The sequence below is a fragment of the Canis lupus genome, chromosome 29 (assembly GCF_003254725.2).
Source record: "Canis lupus dingo isolate Sandy chromosome 29, ASM325472v2, whole genome shotgun sequence".
NCBI classification, from domain to species: domain Eukaryota; kingdom Metazoa; phylum Chordata; class Mammalia; order Carnivora; family Canidae; genus Canis; species Canis lupus.
This window is the reverse complement of record NC_064271.1, coordinates 1014024-1038369: the sequence shown is the minus strand read 5'-3', so window position 1 is coordinate 1038369 and position 24346 is coordinate 1014024. Positions and strand designations below refer to the sequence as shown.

The 24346-nt window shown below is 42.2% G+C and overlaps 1 long non-coding RNA gene across 1 annotated transcript; it reads left to right on the top strand.

Moving 5' to 3' along the window:
• The first annotated feature begins 21781 nt into the window (after positions 1–21781).
• On the top strand, positions 21782–23293 carry LOC118352810 (uncharacterized). Its single transcript, XR_004810583.2, has 2 exons — positions 21782–21948; positions 22052–23293. It is a non-coding gene; the product is annotated as an uncharacterized LOC118352810 (long non-coding RNA).
• Positions 23294–24346: the final 1053 nt, after the last annotated feature.

The window sequence follows — 24346 nt, the reverse complement described above, 5'->3', positions numbered from 1 at the left end:
TTACCTTTTACCTTTATGTTATTTTATTATATAAAAGTGATCCATCTTTAAAATTTCAAACTCACTGATGATTTCCTTTGTTATTTCTGTTAAGAATCATGCTTAAAAGGGGACGCCTGGGTGGCTCAATGGTTGAGCATCTGCCTTTGGCTTGGGGCATGATCCTGGAGTCCCATATCAGGCTCCCTGCATGGAGCCTGCTTCTCTCTCTGCCTATGTTTCTGCCTCTTTCTCTCTCTGTATCTCTCATGAATAAATAAATAAAATCTTAAAAAAAAAAGAATTATGCCTCAAAGTTCTTTGCCTCCCCAGTGTCATATAACTTTACATTGTATTTACTTCTAGTAGTTTACTCTTTCTGCTTGAGTCTTGAATCCATCTGCCCTGTGGTATGAAATACAAACCTTTCTTTTTCCTATATATTTCCCAAGAGGTTTGAAAAGCAAACCTTTATCACACAAAAGCTGTACATGCACTCAATTCTTTTCTGCTGTCTCTCTGCTGCTTCACAAATATTCAGTCAGCGATAAACTATCTTCAACTCCAAAGCACATGGTTTATTTCAATATCTAGTATGAAAAGTCATCCTTTTTTCTCTTCTTTTTCAAAAGTTTATTAAAAGTTGTGTGTAGGTGAGTGCCATGACAGGAACCATGCCTGTGAATATTAATCTCACACTATATAGGATGGACTAAAGAAGGTGAAGAGATTACAAAGAGGAACTGAGGTCTGAGCAACCATCTTGAAGTAAATGGTCTCAACGAGAAATTTCATTTTGAGTTTCAATCACCAACTAAAGACAGGAAAAAAATCTTACTGACATAAAATTGTGATCTTTATATGTAAAGTCTGAGGGATATGATTAAAAACCCAAGAAAAATTGTCAAATTGATGTGCTCTCAGCTGTGGGCAGAGGAATGGAGGTGATTCATCTGTCAATCTACTGCAAAATACGTACTTTGCTAGGACTCCAGGACAAAACTTATTTGAGTTTTTTTTTAAAAAAAACTTATATGTAGAGAAAATGGCAATATGAGGAATGCTAGGGGTCCATCCCTTCCCTAGAAACACCCAAAAACTGACAAAAAATATGAAATCAACCTCACTACACTCTGAAAGTCAAATGTTTACAACCAGGTGAGAGGTTTGCCAAAAAAAAAAAAAAAAAAAAAAAAGGTGAGTGAATCTGGGTGGACCAGGGCTGCCATCTGACTTGCACAGAAGAATTAAGAACAAGTGTTCAAAAAAATCTGTATGTAAATATTCAGTGGGGCAATGTTCATATAACCTAAAGGTAGAAATGACCAAATGTCTGTCAACTCATGAATGGAAAACCAAAATGTAGTCCATCCATACAATGGATATATTGCAAGAGAATGGAATATTACAACAGAATTTTATTTGGTCATAAAAAAGAATGATGTACTGGCACACGCTACAAGACGAATGAACCTCAATAACATTATGCTAAGTGAAGAGGCCAGTCACAAAGAACCACATATTATGTAGTTACATATATATGGAATTCCAGAATAAGCAAATTCCTAGACAGAGAGCAGACCAGTGATTGCCTGGAGCTGAAGGGTGGTGCCGATGGGGAGTGATTGCTTATTGTATATGGAGTTTTTGAGGAGAATGATGAAAAAAAGTTCTAGGACCAGATAGTAGTGAAGCCTGCACACATAGTTAATGTATGCAATTCCATTGAATTGTACACTTGAAAATGGTAAAAATGGTAAGTTTTATGTTACATACATTATACCATAATTTTTAAAAACCAAATAATGTATATTCCTTGAAAATATGTCTGTATATCTCATACAGACATATGAGATACATATCTCATACAGTAGACATATCTCATACAGTAATACGTATACCCTCATGTGGATTTTATCACATATATACATTTATATATTCCATGTGAATACATGCATATCCATAAATTTCTAGAAAAAATGTAATAATTTATTTTTAATAATCTTACAAGGGAGACGTGTTTTTAAAGTATGTTACATAACCCAGGAATATTAAAAATAGTACCTTTGTAGACATTTTAATTACAAAAATTCTGCATGAAAAAAAAACACTATAAGCAAGTTTTCTTTAAAAGAGAGAAAGTGAGGAAATAAACTATTGAGACTACATCAAAATAAAAAGTTTCTGAACACCAAAGAAAACAATCAACAAAACTAAAAGACAATCTACTGAATGGGAGAAGATACTTGCAAATACATATCTGACAAAGGGTTAGTATCCAAAGAAATAAAGGAAGAAAGAATGTATACAACTCAACACCCAAAACTCAAAAAATCCGCATAAAAAAATGAGCAGAAGAAATGAACAGGCATGTCTCCAAAAGAGACATCAGGTGGCAAACAAACACACGAAAAGATGCTCAACAACTCTAATCATCAAGAAAATGCAAATCAAAACCACAATGAGATATCACCTTACAGCTATTAGAATAGCTAAAGTCAAATATACAAGAAACAAGTGCTGGTGAGGATACAGACAAAAAGGAACACTCATGTACTGTTGGTGGGAATGCAAGCTCGTGTGGCCACTCTATACAGAGGTTCCTTAAAATGTTTAAAATAGAACTACCATATGATCTAATACACTCATTTCTAGATTTACTCAAAGAATAAAAAACACTAATTTGGAAAGATCTGTGCATCCCAATATTTATAACAGCATTATTTACAATAACCAAGATATGGAAGCAGCCCAAGTATCCAATGATACATAGATAAAGAAGCTGTAAGTTGTGATATTATTCAGCCATTAAAAAAAGAATGAAATCTGCCATTTGCAACAAGATGGATGGAGCTTGACAGTGTAATGCAAAGTGAAATAAGCTGGAGAAACAAATACCATATGATTTCACTCATATGTGGAATTTAAAAAACAAATGAGCAAAGAAGAAAGAGACAAATTAAGAAATGCACTCTTAATTATAAAGAACAAACTGGTAGTTACCAGAGAGGAGAGAGGTGGGGGGATGGGTGAAACAGGCGATGCGGATTAAAAGACACTTATTTTCCCCAAATGAATGAGACCATATAATGTTTGTCCTTCTCCGATTGACTTACTTCACTCAGCATAATACCCTCCAGTTCCATCCACGTGGAAGCAAATGGTGGGTATTTGTCGTTTCTAATGGCTGAGGAATATTCCATTGTATACATAGTGAAAGGGAATAAAGGGGAAAGGAGAAAAAATGAGCGGGAAATATCAGAAAGGGAGACAGAACATGAAGACTCCTAACTCTGGGAAACGAACTAGGGGTGGTGGAAGGGGAGGAGGGGGGGTGGGGGTGACTGGGTGATGGGTACTGAGGGGGGCACTTGACGGGATGAGCACTGGGTGTTGTTCTATATGTTGGCAAATTGAACACCAATAAAAAATAAATTCATAAAAATAAAAAAATAAAAAATAAAAGACACTTATTAGGGCAGCCCCCGTGGCTCAGCAGTTTAGCGCTGCCTTTAGCCCAGGGTATGATCCTGAAGACCCGGGATCGAGTCCCGTGTCGGGTTCCCTGCATGGAGCCTGCTTCTCCCTCTGCCTGTGTCTCTGCCTCTCTCACTCTCTCTGTCTCTCATGAATAAATAAATGATAATAAGTAAATAAAAGACGCTTATTAAAATGAGCGCTGAGTATAGAATTGTTGAATATAGTGATATTGTACATCTGAAACCAATATATCACTGTATGGTAACTAACTAGAATTTAAATAAATACATACACAAAAAAGAAGCTGAGGAAAATAATTATCTTTTATATATAAAAAAATACTATTTTTTAAAAGATTTTATTTATTTATTTATTTATTTATTTATTTATTTATTTGACAGTGAGAGAACGAGAAAGCACAAGCAGGGGGAGCAGCAGAGGAAGGAGAAGCAGACTCCCCACTGAGCAGGGAGCCCCAGGGAGGGCTCGACCCCATGACCCTGAGATGAAGGCAGATGTCCAACCAACTGAGTCACTCAGGCGCCCCCAGAAAAGTGCTATTATTTCTAATATATACAATGCTCTTATAAATCAAAAAGGAACAGGTAAAAATCAAATTGGGAAATTTAAAGGAAAAGAAAGAATATGCAAAAGGCTTTCAAACATTTGGAAAGAAGGCTTGACCTCTTTTATAATAATAAGATAAATGTCAAATAGTTACAGTATTTTTCACCTCTCTAACTGATAGAGATACACAAAATAGAACGATACATGCATGAGAGTTATGGGGATTTTTACAATCATAACAATTTTCCTATATTGCTGGCAAGGGTGGAAGTTGATAAAAGCCCTATAAAGTAATTTGGGAACATACATATAAATTGCCAATACAGGTATCTTGTAATATAATGACTTTATTTATAGGAATTTATTATAAAGAAATACTCTTATACATGTGAGATAGCATATACAGACTTTTACTTATTGTTTTTAAGATCAAAAAGTTGGAAATAACCAGAAATATCCATCAAGGAACTGTTAATAAGTAATACAACACACCACTCAGTAGAATGGGATTGAAAAAGGTTCTTTGTACAAATGGAGGATGTGTTCCAAAAAATAATACTACATGAAAGAAACAAAGAGTGGAACAGTGTGCATAATACACTTACCATTTATGTAAAATAAGAATATAAATATATATGGATTTGCTTTATAGACACATGACCTATTTCTGAAGAGATTTTAAATTTTAGAGAACTGACTGCATCAGAGCAAACAAATGGGTGTCAAGAGAAGAGTGGGAGAATGGTATTGTTTAAACTTTTGTACATTTTGAATTTGAAACTCTATGAATATATTATCTATTAAAAATGTTAAATACATACTGTATGGAATATGCTTGAGTATAATGCCAGTATTTAGCCAATCGTATCAAAGATTCCACAATGACAGACTCAACTGACAAAATAACAAATATTAAGACATTTTTAAAATATAATAGCAATAAGTAGACCTAATTAAAAATGATCACTGGATGTAAAACTTCATGAGATATTTAACATATTCACGATATCATTAAATGTAGGACTTTTGACTTTTACTCACATACAGTACAGACAGTAAGGTTTCCAGGTCAACTACAAGAGAATCCCGGTCGGTCCCTGCTGAGGCCAGATCTGTAAGTGAACGCAGTAATGCTGGTCCCAGCACACACTGTAAACAGTGGCACCAGGGCTGGTGTTCAGGGGTCCCAGTGCCACAGACCACCTGCCATGTGTGGGCTTGTGGGTTTACCTTCCCACTGCAAGATTTCCTCTCCTCTCCTCTAACTACTGTGAGTGCTCCATCAACAGGAAGTGAGCAGACCTGGACCACCACCTGAGCTTCTAAGAGATTCTGAGAACCCATTTTCTTCCAGTCCACTGCTAAAAATTGTATATGGTTTGTACCATTTAATGTAGCTAGTGACACCAATACATATCAATTCCCCTACTTTACACACTCATGTACTATAGATCAACATCAGGGAACCTGTCCATGTCTTATACAGAAGTAGTGCAGCCGAACACAGCCCTCAGACATGGAGAGAAGAAAAGGGTAGTTAAAAACCAACAAACCAACAGCTTTTTTTGGAATCCTTGACAGGAGACTAAGTCCCTGGATTTCAGAGTTTAGTGAGGGCATGAAGTCCATGAACAGTGAACTCTAGAATTCACAGTATGCAATTCTCAATTTTCTACAATACAGGGAAGACCAGTAATACTTGAAAATTTTATCAGCCAATATTCTGCTTCAGTTGACGCATTTGTTGTTTTATACTAATGCATCAACTGACATTAAAATAAGCTACTTGATTTGCTGGAGACCATGGCAAAGGAATGACAGAGCAGTCCAGTTCCAGGGAGCTCAGAGCAACTCCCATCCCTGCAAACAAACCGTCAATACCATCATTTCCCTCCTTTCTTCTAGCTGATTCCTCCTTCTAATTTTATTTCTAATGGTCCTGTGTGGTTTTGCTGAAAGCCACCTCAAATGTTTTTCTGAAATAGTTAGAATATGAACTAAAAGCTGAAAAGAAATCAAACCAATGCCAGTTAAAAGAACTGAAACAGAGGTGTACACAGAATGCCTGTGAAGTGCCAGATTGTGCTGGCAGGCTGGGGGGTATGTGGTGTTCAGGGGAGAAAGCAACACAGTGTGTTGTGCTGTGTTACCTTGGGTTGCATTTTGAAGGGACACTTGAACCCAGCTAAGAAATGCTCAGGCAAGTGCCAGAGGAAATGATCTGTCCCTGCCACCCCCCAGGTACTTTGACATCCCTCTGCAGCACTCCCAGAATACCTGCATAAACTCTACTGCACAACAGCATCATTGTGTGCATATTTCAGTTCTGTGTCTGTCCTGAAGACACTTGAGGGTGATTAGGATGATGTCCTGTGTGTCCTAAACACCTAACAAAATGTGTGGCACATTCTAAGTTATTCAGTAAATTCTAAATGATTTAGTGAATAATGAATGAATAAATCAACATCTAAGTTTAAAGCTGAACCTTCAATAAGAAGTAGAATATGGCTAAACAATAAAGGAGAATATCCAGGCAGAAAGATCAGCAAGGGCTGGAAAAGCACTGAGAATAGAGGCCATGGATTTTTCAGGAAAGGCCTGGGAGTTGAAACGGTGAAAGGGAACATACTGGAACGTATCAGGAAGAGGCTGAACAGATAAACAGGAGACCCAGTCACCAAGTGCCTCTTACACCATGCTTTCTCTGAAAATGAACACCTTACTTTATTTGGGTAACTAATATCACATTTATACTCAAATACTAACTGAAGATATTCCTGTTCAATTCTTTTAAATCAAGAACAATTTCATTAATAATAGATAAAAGTCAAATATAGTATATCACATTTGATTATTTAGAGATGATTATTTAAATGATGGTATCTTCATGGATAGTGGTGGTATCATTGTTTCAATAATCATTGTATCCATCACACAATTGACCAACCTCAACTTTCAAGTTTCCTGAAGGCATGAAGGTACAATTGAGACAGGATACTCAGAAACTCAAAATGAATATACTCCGGTAAGACTCTCAGAACAACTCCCTCCTTTATTGAGCACCACTTGAGAAACACATCGTGTCCACTGAGGATAGCACCTACTGTGTATTACTGTCAGTCACTTGGTCCAGTGGTGACAGGTCCCACAATCATTGAAGGCCATAGTCAGAGAAGAAAAGAATGCCTTCTATCAGGTATAATTATTAAATAACATGACTCTTTCTGTTATAAATACAACAGAATCCAAACATCCTCATCCCCAACCTTTTACACTTTTAAAGTGACGAGTTAAAATTTTGAAATCAATACATTTCACCCTGTGGGCCACAAGAAAGACAGAAACTATTTTCTTAGGTGATAACACAACTCTGTTACATGCTGAGGACATTCTGAAGCACAGTGTCAGCTCAGTGCAGTCAGAAAGAAAACTGACCACAGCAAAGCTAAAATAATCTTTGGCAGGCATTCACCACATTCAAACGGGCTATATTCAATAGCTTCCTTCATCAAGTCAGTTCTGGGAGTGGCTGGCTGAGAAGTGTCTGCATCTGACCCCACTGAGAAGGGAACAGAGAGGAGGGAGGGCTATTCAGTTGCACGCTCCATAGGAGCCCTGAGGAGGTTGTTTGATTGGTTGGGTTTCCAACTGGTCATCCCTATCCCCACAGTTTTCTAGGTGAATCATCACTTCCACCTTCCCTCCTTTGGTGCTCTGGGGTCCTGGCTGATGTCTTATTCAGAATTTGGAAAGATTTGTTTTTTTTTAATTTTTGAAAACTTATGTGCACACAAAAATTCATACATGAATGTTGATAGAAATATTTCTTTTTTAAGATTTTATTTATTTATTAGAGAGAGAGCAAGAGCATGAGTGGGGGGGCGGAGCAGAGGGACAGAGAAAGAGAGGGAGAAGCAGACTCCGTGCTGAGCAGGGAGCCCATTGAGGGGCCCAATCCCAGGACCTGATAATCATGACCCGAGCCCAAGTCAGACACTTACCCAACGGCAGGACCTGGTGCTCCAGAAGGATTATTTCTAATAGAATGAAACAGGAGCCAACTCAGACATTGTTTAATGGGTGAATAGCAATACAAACAGCAGTCCATCCATTTGATGGAAACTTCACAGTAATAAAGAGGAAGGAACTCTTGACATGCACCACAACTTGCATGGATCTCAAGGGAATTATGCTGAGTGAAAAAAACCACCTCACACATACTACAGGACTTCATTTGTGCAACAGTCTCAAATGATGAAAATATAGAGACAAAAAAGAGAGTAGTGGTTGCCAGTGATTAAGGATAGCAGGGGTCCGGAAGACTTTATAGGGAAGGACAGGAATGCTTATAATGGAATTATTTGTATCTTGACTCAAGTAATACAATTATTAAAAGTAAATTCACACACACACATACCCACCAATAAATGTAAAATTGGTAAAATCTGAGTAAGGACAGCAGGGTGTGTCAATTTAGCACTTTGGATATAATATAATAATATTGTACTACAATTTTTCAAGATGTTACCAACTGGAGGAAACTGGGTAATGGGACGCCTGGGTAGCTCAGGGCTGAGCTCCTGCCTTCGGCCCAGGGTGTGATCCTGGTATCCTGAGATCGAGTCCCACATCAGGATCCCTGCATGGAGCCTGCTTCTCCCTCTGCCTGCATCTCTACCTCTCTTTCTCTCCCTCTCCCTCTCTCTCTCTCTCTCTCATAAATAAATAAAATCTTTAAAAAAAAAAAAAGGAAGCTGGGTAAAAGGCACATGGGATCACTGTATTATATCTTACAGCTGCATGTGAATCTATGATCATCTCAAAAAAAAAAAAAACATATAAAAACACATTCTTTGAGGAAACTTTGTTGTCCCAGTATTCATGCCATCTTGTGGCCCACCATCTTATGCAGTGGGCTGGCCTCTCTTTTTGGTGAGAACAGTCTCTTACTTTTTCATCAGTAAAGGGCATCCAAGTGCAGGTCAGAAGACCCAGGTCAGTCCAAATCCACTGAGTGCTGTTTTAGGGTCCAGAGCCAGCTCTTCCCTACTCCAAGTCCCAGCATTGTCATCTGTGGAATGTGACCCATCACCCCTTTCATGCCTAGCTTACCGGGCTGTAATGGTCAGCTCTCACATGAGTACATAGGTATTTGAGTATGTATGTCTCTGTTTATGTGATACAAATCTTCTCACCTGATTGAAATCATTAAGATACTTTCTGTTTTCAAATAAATTTATTCTTATTAATAGAAGAGTGATATTAAAATCACATAAATATATTAAATATGTATATATATTATTTTCCTGATAGTTTTTGGGCTATGGTGGTAGTCTGTAGTATATTGTTATATAATAGATGTTCAACGATTGGTCAGATTAAGGCAGCTAAATTGATAATTCAGTGGATGCATCTCAGGAAAGGCAGGACAAATACTACTGACCAGAGTCAAATTGCACACTTTTGTGGTTCTTTCTAATCCCGTCAGTCTACACAACTTTAAAAATATTCCATGGTGAAATTTATATCTCCAGCCCAAACCTCCCCCTTCCAGAACTTCAGATCTGTACATCCAATTATCTATTCAGTGTTTCACATCTCTAACAGATATCTCAAACTCAGCCTGTTGGCAATGGATCCCCTGTTCTTCCCCAGCTTGACCCACTTCCAGCTTCTTCATCTTAACCAGTGGTACCTCCACCGTACTTGCTCAAGCTCAGAACCTCAGTCACCTTGATTTCTCTTTTTCTCATATTCCATGTCTATTCCATCAGCAAATCCTATTGACTATATCTTCAAAAAACATTCATAATTCAACTACTTTTCACTATCTTTAACAATATCCCCTGGTGCACAACACCCAGCATGTTCCCCTGTGTCAATAGCTCCATTTGTCCAGGCTCTCTTGCAGCTGCATGCTTTGCTAGTGCTCTCTTGCATGGATTCCCAGCTGTGAAGTATTATTGGTGCCCAGATTCACAAGGAATCCCAGGCTGGAGCAGCAGGACTCGCCTGAGCAGGACAGTACACATTGCCAGTGCAAGAATCATGAAACAAAAAGTGCTGCTGTGAGTCACTGTGGCATGGAGGAATTTGTTACACAGCCTTTTAATGGCCTTCCCCTTCCACATTTGCTCTCCACAGTCTGCTTTCAACACAGTTGACAAGGTAATCACCACTGGGAGCAGTGGGCCAGAGAAGCCAGAGGCCAGATTGCTGAAAGGGCCACAGTAAACCTCTATTTCTACTCTCAGTATCATCAAGGGCCACTGCAGCTATGCGTCAGAGAAGCAATATGGTTCACCAAGGTCTTAAGGTGTCTACTGTATTGAATAGACTGGGTGCACTGACCTCCCTCGGCACCTGCTCACCACAGGCCCTTTGTATAGGTTCTTGCCTCTTCCAAAACATCCTGCCCTCAGAGATACACACCATATACCTCTTCCACTCACTTCTCCAATGTCATTTTCATGGAGAGGCCCATGTTGGCTATCCTATTTTAAGTTGCAGCTCTCTCCACAGCTCCCCTTTCCCCTTACCCTGATTTATGCTTTATTTCTTAAGATTTGGTCATTCTTAACATAACATGAAAATTACTTATGGATTATGCTTCTTGCCTATCTCTCTCTCTCTCTCCCCACCCCACAATGAGAATATGAGCTGTGTGCTGGCAGAGATCAGCCTGCTTGATATGTAAATCTCAAACTTTAACTTAAATGATAATAACAAGTGTGGTCTCCAGACAGCACTAAAACTCTTTGTATGTGAAAACATATTAGAGCACAAAGGCTGTTTTAGGTCTTTAACCACAACTGATTCATTCTGGGCTCTCAGGCTGTGCTGGTGATGGTTACACAATCTTGGTGACTACCACTCATTTAGGCAGGTAGAGGGAACCAGGTGCCTTAATTCTGTGAGGCTCTCCAGTGAGTCAGGGCTGTTTCTCAGGGCCTCTACCCTTGATTCTTCACTTGTACACTTACCAGGGCAATAGAACACAGTGCAGACAACTGAGATAGGACAGCCTCAGGGAGCCCAAGCCAGACACAGGCTGCAGGGGAGGCTCAGTGGAGCTGGAGCAGGCTGCAGGTCACTGACAAGCAGCCCAGAGCCTGCAGGGAGCTCTGAAGGGCCAGGCAGCACTTCCTTTCAGCTCTACAAAGCAGCAGCTCAGGGGCTCTTCCAAACAGTGCAGACAGATCAGCAGCTCTTGGCCTTTGCCTCATATTCTGTTGCTGAAAAATAGAAGGAAAATTCTGCAGGATCTAAGCTGACTCTAAACAGGATGCGCGGGGGTGAGTATTGCACAGTGGTGTATGGAAGGATGGAGTCATGAGGGGGTCATGCACTCACCAAATGAGATGGATGTCGTTCAGAGGGGGGTCTCTTCCTGCTTACAGCCCACTTCAGCTGTCTTCTTCTGTCTATGACCAACACATTCAAATTAACACAAAAATAAATGGTGAAGAATTTAGGTCTATAAGCCAATCCACTAAATACAAACACAAATGTTTTGTGGTTATGAAGATGTTTGTTTACTCCAAATGTGATTATTTTGCCATCCTTCCTTACATATTCAAATTTATATGTCTTCATTTCAGGCTGTAAGATATAGTCTTTCTAAAGTAAGCTTCCACGGTGAGGCAGTGGGAGAGAGGGTCCAGGAACCAAAGGATGAAAGAGGATTTGTTCTAGAGAGGAGCCTGGAGTTCTATGGGACAGTGCGACACACCATCCATGGGGACCAATACTCGGTCCAGTGGGCAGAGCCCACTATAAGATAGGTGCTCTGAAAGGAACAGAAGGGCAGTCCCAGAGCCCTCTATACCTCAGTGTCCTTGCCTGAGAGCTGAGAGGAACCATAGCACCTCCCTGGTGGTGCCAGTGGAGAACTGGATGAGGCCATTCAGGAGAGGAGTTGGGAACATATGAAGCACTTGGTTAATCTTAACTGCTATCATTATCATCTGCCATGGCGAGATGGTAGCACGGCCCCCTGGGCTTTTATCCTGTTCCACTGCACTCTCCTTGTGGAGTCAGAAATCAAGACTTGCAGGGCACACACAGGACAGGTTCACACAACAGCTTGGCAACAAAAGCAAATTCCAGAATAACCCACCCCTCCGTGGAGTTCAACTGTGAACACATACTAAAGGAGTCCCTCCAAATCCTCCTCCACATGCAACCTCACACTTATGTGTCATCAGCTTTACCAGGTTGATCATTATGAGTTGACAGAGGCTCTTTTTGTTTATTTCCAGATCTAGGAATCACTGTGGGTTCCTAGGAAAAAAGCACCTGCACCTGTTTTCAGATGCAGTATGAAACCCAAGTTGCTGTTGGACCCTGGGCAGCACGCATAACCTTCCAATGCCTGAGTTTTCCTTGGTTAAAGGCAGCATCATAAAAAAGAACATAAGTAAACACGCATCTACACCATCCTAAAGAAGGAATTCAGACACCCATGGTATGCCCCTTGTTTCCTCTCTTCAATAGCAATGTTTTCAGAATCTCTCAGGGGCCACAAGTTTATATAACCCCTCGTCAGCCAATTCTAATGAAGAAATACCCTTGAGGTTTTACAGAGCACTTATGTTCACATAAAAAACATCAAATTTTACATTGTAAAATTTTATTTATTATTTATTTATTTATTTAAATAAAATGTATTTATTACAATATTACATTGTAATATGTGAAATAAATCCAATTTTCATCACTAATGATAATTAAAGGAAACGTTATTTGAAAAAAAGGCTATTCTATACCTATAATTGTAAATAATCTAGTAATCATCAGAGGGACTAAGTACAGATAATCTCCAAAATAGATTAAGCAGCATTATTTTTCTAGTTGACTTTCTTATAATTACCAGTTATTGAACTTTGAGCCTAATTTCTAGACTTCATGCACTCTTGCTTCCCCAGTCTTGTCAAACTCATTAATTTATGCACTTACTAAATGGTTATTACCACGACTAAATGGCACACATGGATTTATACATTGGGATGCAATAGTGAGCACAATGGGCTGAAACAGTTCAGTACATAGAGTCTACTGGTGAAGAGAGATGAAGTGCTGGTACAACATTAAGTCCTACAACTGGGGCAAGCACGGAATTCCCTCATAGTCCACAGTGGGTTCTTGGAATGGGTTGTAGACCAGGTCCAAAATGATAGGAAACGTTAGTTGCGCAAAAAGTGGGAAGACTACTTCAAGCAGAGGGAACAACAAATATAAGACCTCAGAGTACAGGAAAGCATGATGTGTTCATATAAATGTACAGTTAGAAGGCTATGGTGGTGAGACAGAAGGGTGGAGAGGTAAGCAAAGGCTTTAACAAAGGCATGCTAATAATTCTGGACCTTTTCTTCTTGAAAATAATGGAGAACCATTGATATATGTGTGGGGAAACTATACTGCATGGGACGGAGGAAACCAGAGAAGAGGATGCCGTAAGAGTCAGCATTGCCCAGTGCCACAGAGAGGTCAAGTAAGAGGAGGAGAAAAGTGGTGAAGGCAAACAATCCCAGCTGCTATAAATGAAACCCAAACTTCAAGAACTTGACACAACAGAGGTTAGCTTCTCACTCACATAAAACCTACTGTAGATTCCTGGTGAGTAGCAGTCTTCCGTATGGTCTTCCACACTGTGGTTCTATCCCTCCTCAGTTTCTCTCCATTCAGCCAAATGACAAGAAATGGATTGCAGGAAAGAGGTGTCTATGAGCCAGGCTTGGAAGTGACACATATTGCTTCTGCACATATTCTATTAGCCAGAACTCAGTCACATGGCCACATGGAGGTGAGAAAATATAGTCCAATTGTATGCTTATAATGAAGAAAGGACACAGATTTGGGGTAAACTTTATAAGTCTCTGCTACAAAGACTATAAAATGATCCTTTAGATTTAGCAATAAAAGATGATTATTGACTGTATCAATTAGCTATTGCTGCCTAACAAACCACTCCAAGACTCTATGGTTTAAAAAAGGCAATTATTTATTGTTTTTCATGTGTCTATGGAGTGACTAGGAAGCTCTGCCAAGATGGGGAGGGCTCCTGGATTTAATTTGGGCTCATTCATGATCCTGTTATCAGCACAGGTTAGCTAAGGTTCAAGTGGCAAGAATGGCTCAGTTGGATCCACACAGCCTCTCATTCTCTGGTGGTTACCCTGGACTTTTGACATAAAAGTGTCAGGATTCTAAGATATAAAGAGGATGCACACAAGACCCTTTGAGGGCTTGGAACTAGCACATTCCATCACGTTCTACTGCCAAAAACAAATCACAAGACAGTCCATTACTTAATGACTGGGAATATAGACTAACTCTCAACAGGAAAACTACAAAATCACATTGTAAATGGTATAAACACCTTTATAGGAAGGGATGGAGAGTTGGAGCCAGTTTTCATGACCCATCTCTCACTATGACTATGGCAAGAGCATCGCATGTGACATGAGCTGTGAACTCTATGTAGAAGCCCCAGACTAAAGAGTGAACCTGATCATTGCATAGAGTGGCTTCGTGTGGAGCTGGTATGGGGGAGTTAAAGCATAGAACAGAACTGGAAAGAGGAGGGAAGAGCAAAATCAGAGTAGTAGGAGATGGCACAGTGGAAAAATTTGCAGTTTGGAAGCAAAATGTTGAAAATAAAAAGCAAAAATAGAAGTGTCCTGGTGACCACCCTACCTACTTCCAGAAGTTCAAACACAAATAATTTAAATTATTATTAGCCTGATAAAGAAGAAATAGGAAGAACAGAATTTAAAAATATGTATTAATGTGTATATCCAGCAAGTAAGAATACTTTGAGCCAGTATTTCTGTGTTAATGCTGAGTAGATAACCAGATTAAGAGAACTTCTGGACTAGACAGGGCCATTCTCATTTCAATAAAGATGTATACCAAGAATTTCTATATGATGGGGATCCCTGAGTGGTTCAGCGGTTTAGCGCCTGCCTTTGGCCCAGGGCATGATCCTGGAGTCCTGGGATCAAGTCCAACATCGGGCTCCCTGCATGGAGCCTGCTTCTCCCTCTGCCTGTGTCTCTGCCTCTGTGTGTGTGTGTCTCGTGAATGAATAAATAAAATCTTTTTAAAAAAAGAATTTCTATATGAATAATAGAAGTGGCTACTCCTACTTAGTCAGTTGAGCAGTTCCTATGTGCCAGAAGCTGTGCCAGAAGCTGTGTTTGGGGCTGGAGCACATGTTCCTGTCCTGAAGAGCCCACTGTGGGCCTCAATCATGCCTCTGCAGTAAGACAGGTGCTATGGACAGAACAGGTGATAAGGAGATGAATGAACAGAGTAATCCTGATGATCAGATTAGATGGTATTTTAAATCTCCATCAGGGTTGTTTAAAATATTCCCATTTGGATGACTCAGACTCATTGGTCACGGGCTCAGTCTTTCTGATTTCACTCACTCCTTCTCTCTTTCTCAAGTTGTCAGCAAGGCACAATGGAGTCCATAGCACTCTGCTTTGCTGTAGAAGCTCAAGTGGCCATGGGTGTGGGCTTCTCCTACAAGCTGCCACCCTCTCATCATGAGAGGGAAGGGGTGCTTCTAACCCTCAGTTCTCAGGGTTCTCTCATGCTAATCTGTTTGTCTCTGAAGCAACCAATTAACTATCACATGTGACCCTCCGTCTAACCTCTCTTCCTTCTTCCCAGAAGCCTTTCATGCTAATAATGGATGGGGTTTCAGGCTCTCTCACCACTTGATGAAATCTCTCTTTTTCCCTTGGGCTATAACTTCTGTGATCAATACTCTAGCTCCAAGTGGTTCATACTTGATGTGCTGAGGAATTTAGAAATTGGGTGATTCCTCTCCCTTTCTCTATCATCTTCCCCTCCCCTTCCCCTTCCCCTTTCTCTCTACCTCTCTCCTCATCTCTCTCAGGCTCTCTGAAGAACTTTACTTTCAAGCATGTTAAGTTGCCAAACAAAAATTGGATTTGACTGTCAAAAGTGAAAAATGTCTTTGTTGTTCACGAGGTGTCTGCTTTTTTCCTGAAGGATCAAAAGCCAGTGTCTTCTAGGACACAGAGGTGAGTATGATACAATAATGCACCTGGAGAATTTGTTTCCATTACAGAATTCCTACCTCTGTCACCACTACCAGTACTTATACTAACAGTGCTTCTAATTCTACAATTGTAATAATAAATACAATCACATAGTCAATGAATGCCTCATACTCATTAGACCATGTAGTAGGAACAGGATATATAGTGGCAAATAAGGCAGACATGAAATATATTGTCTGGAAGAGCAGACAAAGAGATACAAACCATTCTGTCTGCATTTTGTGTCTAGCTCTACAATAGCACTCTACCTTTACTGAGCATTTCGTAGAATAACCAACAGCACCATGTCATGCTCTGGTAGTGTGCCCTAAAACTCAGTGTCAGTTAAGCCCTAACCATCCTCACACAAACACTTCTGGATGTTTTCATTAGTATCACATATAAGTTTTAAGTGCAAGGCCAGATGATCCAGGAAACACCCATTCCATCAGGTCAAAGACATGGTCACTGACCTCACATGACAACTAAGGAAGGAACAGATGACTTATGGCACATTCATCTTAAAAGTCATCCTCCATTAAATGATCTTATAATTAAACAGCTAGCAGAGTTGACACAGGGAACACACCGTGAGTTTGGAAATGTCATTGGCCCCTCTTGCCTCCAACACCTCCAGATAAAGAATATTGGAGCAAGAATGTTGTCCAGTTTTTAGATGAAGACTTAACCACAAATTTTTGAGTTTTAATCTACAGTACTCTCCTGAGAATTCTTGGAAAAAGAAAATACTTCAGAGCTACTCTCTCTACTGCTCCACTTCTTAGAAGCAGAAAAGGAAAACTGAAGATTGTTGCTCTTCCATGCACCAAACAATTGAATTCTAACTAACTTCCAGATGTGAAAAAATGGAAGGAGCCTCTCAACTTAAAGCCTTCCTTGCACCAAACATTTAAGTAATGTATTATTGTAAGAAATCAAGAAACTAATTGGAAAAAAATAGTAATTTTCTACAATACATAAAGGTTTCATTTTGTTTTGGTTTTTATTAATTTTTTCTTTTGGACATGAAGAGAAATCTCACAGAGGAAGACATAGACATGGCCAACATGCACATGAGAAAATGCTCTGCATCACTTGCCATCAGGGAAATACAAATCAAAACCACCATGAGATCCCACCTCACACCAGTGAGAATGGGGAAAATTAGCAAGACAGGAAACCACAAATGTTGGAGAGGATGCGGAGAAAGGGGAACCCTCTTGCACTGTTGGTGGGAATGTGAACTGGTGCAGCCACTCTGGAAAACTGTGTGGAGGTTCCTCAAAGAGTCAAAAATAGACCTGCCCTACGACCCAGCAATTGGACTGCTGGGGATTTACCCCAAAGATGCAGATGCAATGAAACCCCGGGACACCTGCGCCCTGACGTTTATAGCATCAATGTCCACAATAGCCAAACCATGGAAGGAGCCTCGGTGTCCATCGAAAGATGAATGGATAAAGAAGGTATGGTCTATGTATACAATGGAATATTCCTCAGCTATTAGAAACGACAAATACCCACCATTTGCTTCAACGTGGATGGAACTGGAGGGTATTATGCTGAGTGAAGTAAGTCAGTCGGAGAAGGACCAACATTATATGTTCTCATTCATTTGGGGAATATAAATAATAGTGAAAGGGAATAGAAGGGAAGGGAGAAGAAATGGGTAGGAAATATCAGAAAGGGAGACAGAACATAAAGACTCCTAAGTCTGGGAAACAAACTAGGGGTGGTGGAAGGGGAGGAGGGCGGGGGGTGGGGGTGAATGGGTGACGGGCACTGAGGGAGGCACTTGATGGGATGAGCACTGGGTGTTATTCTGTATGTTGGGAAATTGAACACCAATAAAAAATAAATTTATTATTTAAAAAAAATTCTTTTGGTGGAAACAAAGTTTCTCTCTTACAAATCAAATGAAGACAAAGCCCAAAGGTGGCAGAAAGATATGAACAAAGGAGGGAATGGTTGGCAAATGAGTCTGTCCAGAGAGGAAATTGTAAGAGTTCTCAGGTAGGGAAGAGTGAGAACATCAAGCTTTGGAAATGAAGGTAAACATTTTAATTAAGAGAGGGTCTCAGTGTTCTTAATTACAAGTGGGAAGGTGATTTGGAAGCATCATTTGAACAGATGTTGTTTAGTTAGAGATGATTCAAAAGGAGGATGTCACACTGGGAAGGGTTTCCACCATGAGCTAGATGATCAAACTCTCATCTCTACTGTGGACGTGTGGGGAAACAGTAGCTGGATGCCGATAAATTGCATTTATTTCTCTCAAAAAGCCCAAAACACTTTACAGAAATGTCATAAATTTTGAAAAACCAGCCCGGGAGCACTATTGATCACCGTGTCCCAAGATCCGCCTGGGTTAGGACACCACCAAGGCCACTCACTCTCTTTACTTTCAGAGAATATGTATCAATCCCAAATACATGCTGAATGCTTTCTTCTTTTTTTTTTTTTTTTAATGCTTTCAAGAATGTACAGAGTTGTGTGTGAAATAAGTTGGATACAACTTTTTTTTCTTTTGGTGGTTTGTGTTTCCTTTTAATAAGGTTAAACAAATATGAACATTAGAAGTATGAATCTTTCACCTTGTGAAGAATTATAGCCAAATCAATTTCTATCTCTACTATCTGCAGGTCAAAAAATCGAAAAGATACAAGATGATAGGGAAAATGAATTTTCAAGTTGTGTCTTTTAAAGATTACTATTTTGTTGCACGTTGAAGAGGGAGAAGCCCATGTTTTCTTACTCTGGGTAAAGTTTGAAAAACTGACAGATTAAAAGAGTTTGAGTATAATTAAATTTATGCATACAGAGGAAAATATTAAGTTTTATTAACTATGGAAGGAATGTGGGTTCTTAGCTGCCCAGCCAGTTCACAAAGACAAAGGAGATCAGCTTTCAGGGGTTAAGTAAACACAATATTTTATATTATAGTTCAAATGAATCCACTTGCAACAAGACTCAGTCGGCTTACCAGATTGAGCATCTCCAGGGATCCTCAGAAACACGGCTCTGAACACCACTGGAGAGTGAAGGCCACACAAAGAGCCCAGCCCAGCACACTCTCAGGACTGTGCCGCCGGCCTTGTGAATCTTGATTTTTTTTTTTTCATATCACTGTATGGTGCATATTCCACAGTCCTAAACGTTCTTGGAGTAGGCTTTTAACCAGCGTAGCAGAAGCAAGGAGTATGAAAGAGTATGTTTAGGCAAAAAAATAAAATGCTTGGGAATTCAATGGTGAGAACAAGGCATGGTGGGGGGGTTTAGAGGGGAGAGTCCGTGAATTCACAACTGAAAAGGGCTCTGGGATTGGGTTGGCTGATGATGCCATGTTCATGGATTAGTTTTCAGAGATCTAACCAAATGCACTTGGGGCCAATGTTCCAGGCTGAGACCAGCGGACTCTGCACTACAGAAGCAAGACAAAAGACCAAGGGAGAGGCCACCTTTCTGGGTACAGGTCTGCTGTCCCAGAGTCCCTAGAGCCAGGAAGACAGGCACGGGTAAAGTTCCCTCATCAAGGGTCCTCTGGCCAACCAGGAGCTTGGTAATGGGCACCCACTATGGGTTTGCCAGCAACTCCCACAGATTAATATTTCAGGAGTTTAGGAACCCAACTGAGCATGAAAAGAGCATCCACTCAGAGTTAAGGAATCACATTTCAAAACTGCAGGGGAAAGAGAAAAAAAAAAAGTGTTTCTTGAGTGAAGAGGAAGAGGCTCATTCATCTCGCTAATACCAGACTCTGGAAACCTGAATCAATTCCTGCAACACAAAAGCATGATGTTGGTTGACACGGATTCCAATGTGTGCATCAACAAGAGTTGTCCTTTTAAAGAAATTTCCCTCTTTAGCATTTCTAGAGCACAATGGAACATTGCTTAAACTTCCTTTGGTTAAAAAGTGCTGTTCAAGAATGTGTTTCCAAAACCAAAACAAAAACTTGAGACTGTACAATGTTTTTTTTTTTTTTTTTTTTTTTACAGGGACCAGGAAGGACTTTATTCACTGTGTCCATGATATACTTGCTCTCTGCTCATAGAAAAGGGCAAATGGTGGTATTTTCTTTGCCTCACAAGCCTGGTATGTTTCTTGAAAGGTCCCAGGAAACTGGAAGGAGGCCACCCTGGGAAGGCACCTACAACTGCATCATCTTGAGCAAAAAGCGAGGGCCCCTCTCTTGGTCCTGATGCCCTAGACCCAGATGCGCTGGCTCCCACCAGCTCCCCACGGCAGATCCCCAGACTTTCCCCCGCCCCACGCTCCCCCCACCTGGACCCCACTCAGATCCAGGCCTCTCCAGGCTCCTCCCAGACCCCCAGCTCCCATTCAGATTCAGACCTCCCTGCTCTAACCTCCCTGCACTTTTCTCCATACCCAGCTCCCCACACGGGTATCTGGCTCCCTCCCCCCACCCCTCGCTCCCCCCATCCTACACCCTGGGTCCCCACCACTCCTGGACGGCCCCCCTCCACTCCCGGCTTCCCCCGCACCTGGCTCCCCATACCTCTAGTCTCCCTTCCTCCACTCTGGCCTCCTCAGCCCCCAGGACCCCCGTTCACCCCAGACCCAGGCCTGCCTCCCTGAGCTCCTACCCGCCACCCCTTGTCTGCCCCCCCCCCCCGCCCCCCTGCAGGCTCCTCTCCTCCTTCTCCGCCCTTCCTCCCTCCCTGGAGCGGTCCCTGCCTGCCTATCATCTTGCTCTAATTGTTTCCAGATTCGTGTGGGAGGTCAGGGCCCGGGAGTGCTGCTTCATGCCAAGTTTATAAACAGAGCAGCGTTTCCAGATGGCCGCTGGCTCCAGCCTGGCGAGCAGGTTGATTGGGACCAGAATAACAACAGGTGGAGCGCAGACAATGGATTCCTTGACACTTATTTACTCGCTTAACTTTTCTTCCTCTTGCAGCCCTCCGCTCCGTCGCCCCAGTCCCCTCCGACGGCTTCGCGCGACGTTCAAATGGACAAGGGGGCGGCGGTGGAATGCAAAGGAAAACAACTTATTTCCCTAATGAGGGTGGTGAGTTGGCTGTGGAGAGCGGCAGGGGCGGAGGCCCGGAGGGGGACGCGCACCGCCGAGGGCGCCCCGGCCCGCAACCAGGGCAGCGCCGTCCCCCCGCGGCCAGGGGCGGCGGCGCCCACCGGGCCCTGGGCTCGCAGCCGCAGACCCGCGCCCCCGCCCCGGCCCCCGCCCCGGCGCCCGCTCCCGCCCCCGCCCCGGCCCCCGCCCCCGCCCTGTCTCGGGCTGCGCCGCCCCCGCCCGCCGCGGCCCTGTTGTGCGGGAAGCAGCGGGTCGGGCCGGGCCGGGCCGGGCCGGGCGGGGCCGAGGGATGCGACCGTGGGGAGGCCGTCGGGGCAGTAGCGCAGGGCCCAGTCCCAAGTCCAGGGGAGCAGCTGGAGCCCAGCGGGAATCCGCGAGCCCCTCCCTGCAGACGCGCAGAGGGTCCCCGCCGAGGGTCTCCGGACCACAGGACAGGAGGGCGGGGGCGAGGAAGAAGAGCTGCGCGGGGCCAACTGCTTTACGAAGCGCAATGCAGAGACGCCGGACGCCTCCCGCTAAGCGTGGGACGGGCCCGGCCAGCGGGGCAGCGGCCCAGGAGCCCGCGGCAGACTCCCCCACGCGGGGCCCTCGCAGGGACTCGCCCGCGTGACCAGGCAGCTGCACACGGGCTGGCGCCCAGGGCCGGGCGGCTCCGGAGGCCGAGGACGCGGCCAGTGAGCTTCCCGCCGGGAACCAGCACTGCCTGGCAGAACCGGGCCCTCGCGGGTCTCAGACCCTGACCACAAAGCACTGGCAGAGGAAACGCCTGTGAACATGAAGCATGTAAATATAAAAGTATGTTTCTAAGCGTCTCTGAGTTAAGACTAGATTATCTTTCTAAATCCTTTGAATCTGAGTTTCTACTTAGAAAATGTAACCCGACACGCTGTCTTTGAAGATTGCAGATCTGGGACCCGGAGTGTGCGATTCATCTGAGCTGACAGCGATGTTAGTGCCCAGAGCCAGCCCTGTCCTGCTGTCTGTCCACCCCATCCCAGATCCTGACTTACCTACAGGAGAGCCAGAACAGCACTGTAATTTGGAATATATCATCACCCTAGCAGTTTTGTTTCTCAGCCAGACAGAGATACAGAGAATCTGAAGTGCCTACCTGAAATGCAAGACTTGGATGATTTAGTCTTTATGTAGAAAGAATACAGGTTTCTGTAACCTTAATCACCTTCACTGGTTTATCTACACAGCGAGCACTCTGAGTTTCTTATCCTGAAAAGCTCCGAGTATTATATAAGGAATTCTTAAGAAAAAAGACACACTTTAAAGAACAAAATGAGTCGGAGGGAATAAATTCAGGACTGGGGGGAATGAATGGGGGGGGGGGGGGAGCAGGAAGCCAAGGAGCCAAGAGCTCAAGAATCAGCTTGCATTCCAGCCCAGTAAAGTCACCGGTGAAGTCAGCCCCCCTTTAGAGGATGTTTACCCCTAGAGGAGCATCTGTGGAAGATGCTGGATGTTTCCTGATGAGACGGCATTACTGTGACAGGTGCCCTATGCATAAATATTGTGGATCCCACTGTACTGAGAAATATCAGAAGGAACTGTATTTGCCATAACGAATGAATCCTGGCACATAATCAGCCATGCACCAGGGAACAAGTACTGCCCAACAAAAATGAAGTGCCAGCAGCTGAAGCAAATCCTGCCCAACGTCACCCTGGCTCATTTGAGGACCTGTGAGGATCCCTGTGGCTTGAAGCACCGAGGCAGAATTCTGTCCGTGACCACTCTTGTCATACAGAAGAACGTTTTCCACTTGTACCCTAAGCCTGGGCATGAGATGTTGTTCCAAACCACAAAGCACTGAGACACACCATTGTGGCATCCACTGAGTTTACCAGAACAGGGACACACAATTTGTTCCTGCAAATTGCAAATACCAGGTTAAACTGAAAGCTACTTTTATAGCTTAAATACTCAATACTCTAAACGGTTAGTGGAGAGTGGAATTTGTTTTGGCTCTCTCTGTCTACACAATTACAAATAAATAGCAGAGAGAGAGAGATAATGATGACATTTAGAACGTTGAAACGTTATCAATGGCAGGCATTTCTTAATTTCACTGATAAATGAAAACAGTTTGTATTTTAGGATTTCGAGTATTAAATCACATGGGAGTACTGGCTTTACCGTGTGCCCCTTTGATTTTGAATTCCATTTGAAGGCCAAAATGCAAAACCTAAAACATAGGGAGAGAGACATTTTCTTCATAGAATTTTATTTTTCAAATTGGAATTTATTGCACCTTTTCAAACATACCAAAATATTTCAGCAAATGTAATGTGTTTGTTATTTTTATATACTGGTGGTGTTCTTAGGCAGAATAATGAGGCCATAAAGTAGGTATGCTGAGGTCTAAGTGTACAGAGTGGCTTTAAATCATGGGTGTTTACTAGCACTGCTATCCTACAGAGCATGCTTAAATACTTCCTGAAACGAAACTTATTTAGAAGCTAGCCACACTGCTCTTGCAGTTCACCAGCCAAGCTACTCTTTATGTAATGCTTGAAACACTTCTAAAAAGAATTAAGGTTTTTTTCCCCTTATACTTGGCAAGCAACTGAAAAGGCTAGTGTGGAGGAGGTGAGAAATGCCATTTCCAAATCCTGAAAGCCAAGTAAGCTGTCCATGGTGACTTAACCCAAATCCTCTCACAATGAAGTATTTGTTAGTGCCAAGTTTAGACTTTAAGGATGCAAAGTCAGAGATTTCAAAGTGTGGATGATAAGCACATCCTTTCCACTTCTTTTTTTCCAAGATTTAACCCCTCCGAGCTGTTCCTTCCCTCAGCTTTGCCAAAGCCCATAGCCATTTATGCAATGTTCTCTGAGAAGTCATCGTCTGCCGCACCCAACGCTGGCCACATCTCATTGTGGGGCTGCACCAAGCCCTTACTAAACCCTGCCCAAAACGCTTACAGTTGCAGCCAGCAAGAGAAAACAGTAGCCATTAGTAGAAGCAGTTTGTCTTACGTGCTTTTTCCCTTTAACTCAGGGAGACAGTCAGCAACAGATTAGACAACTTCTCTCCAAACCAGTCCTAATCCCATTAGGACCTCTAGCAAACACCAGTCTGCATTCCCTGGGTAAGGACCTAAAACAATTACAGGCCTCATGCTGTGCCTAAAAAACTGGCAAAGCTCATCAAACTGATACTTTCCAATGCAGCTGGGCTGCAG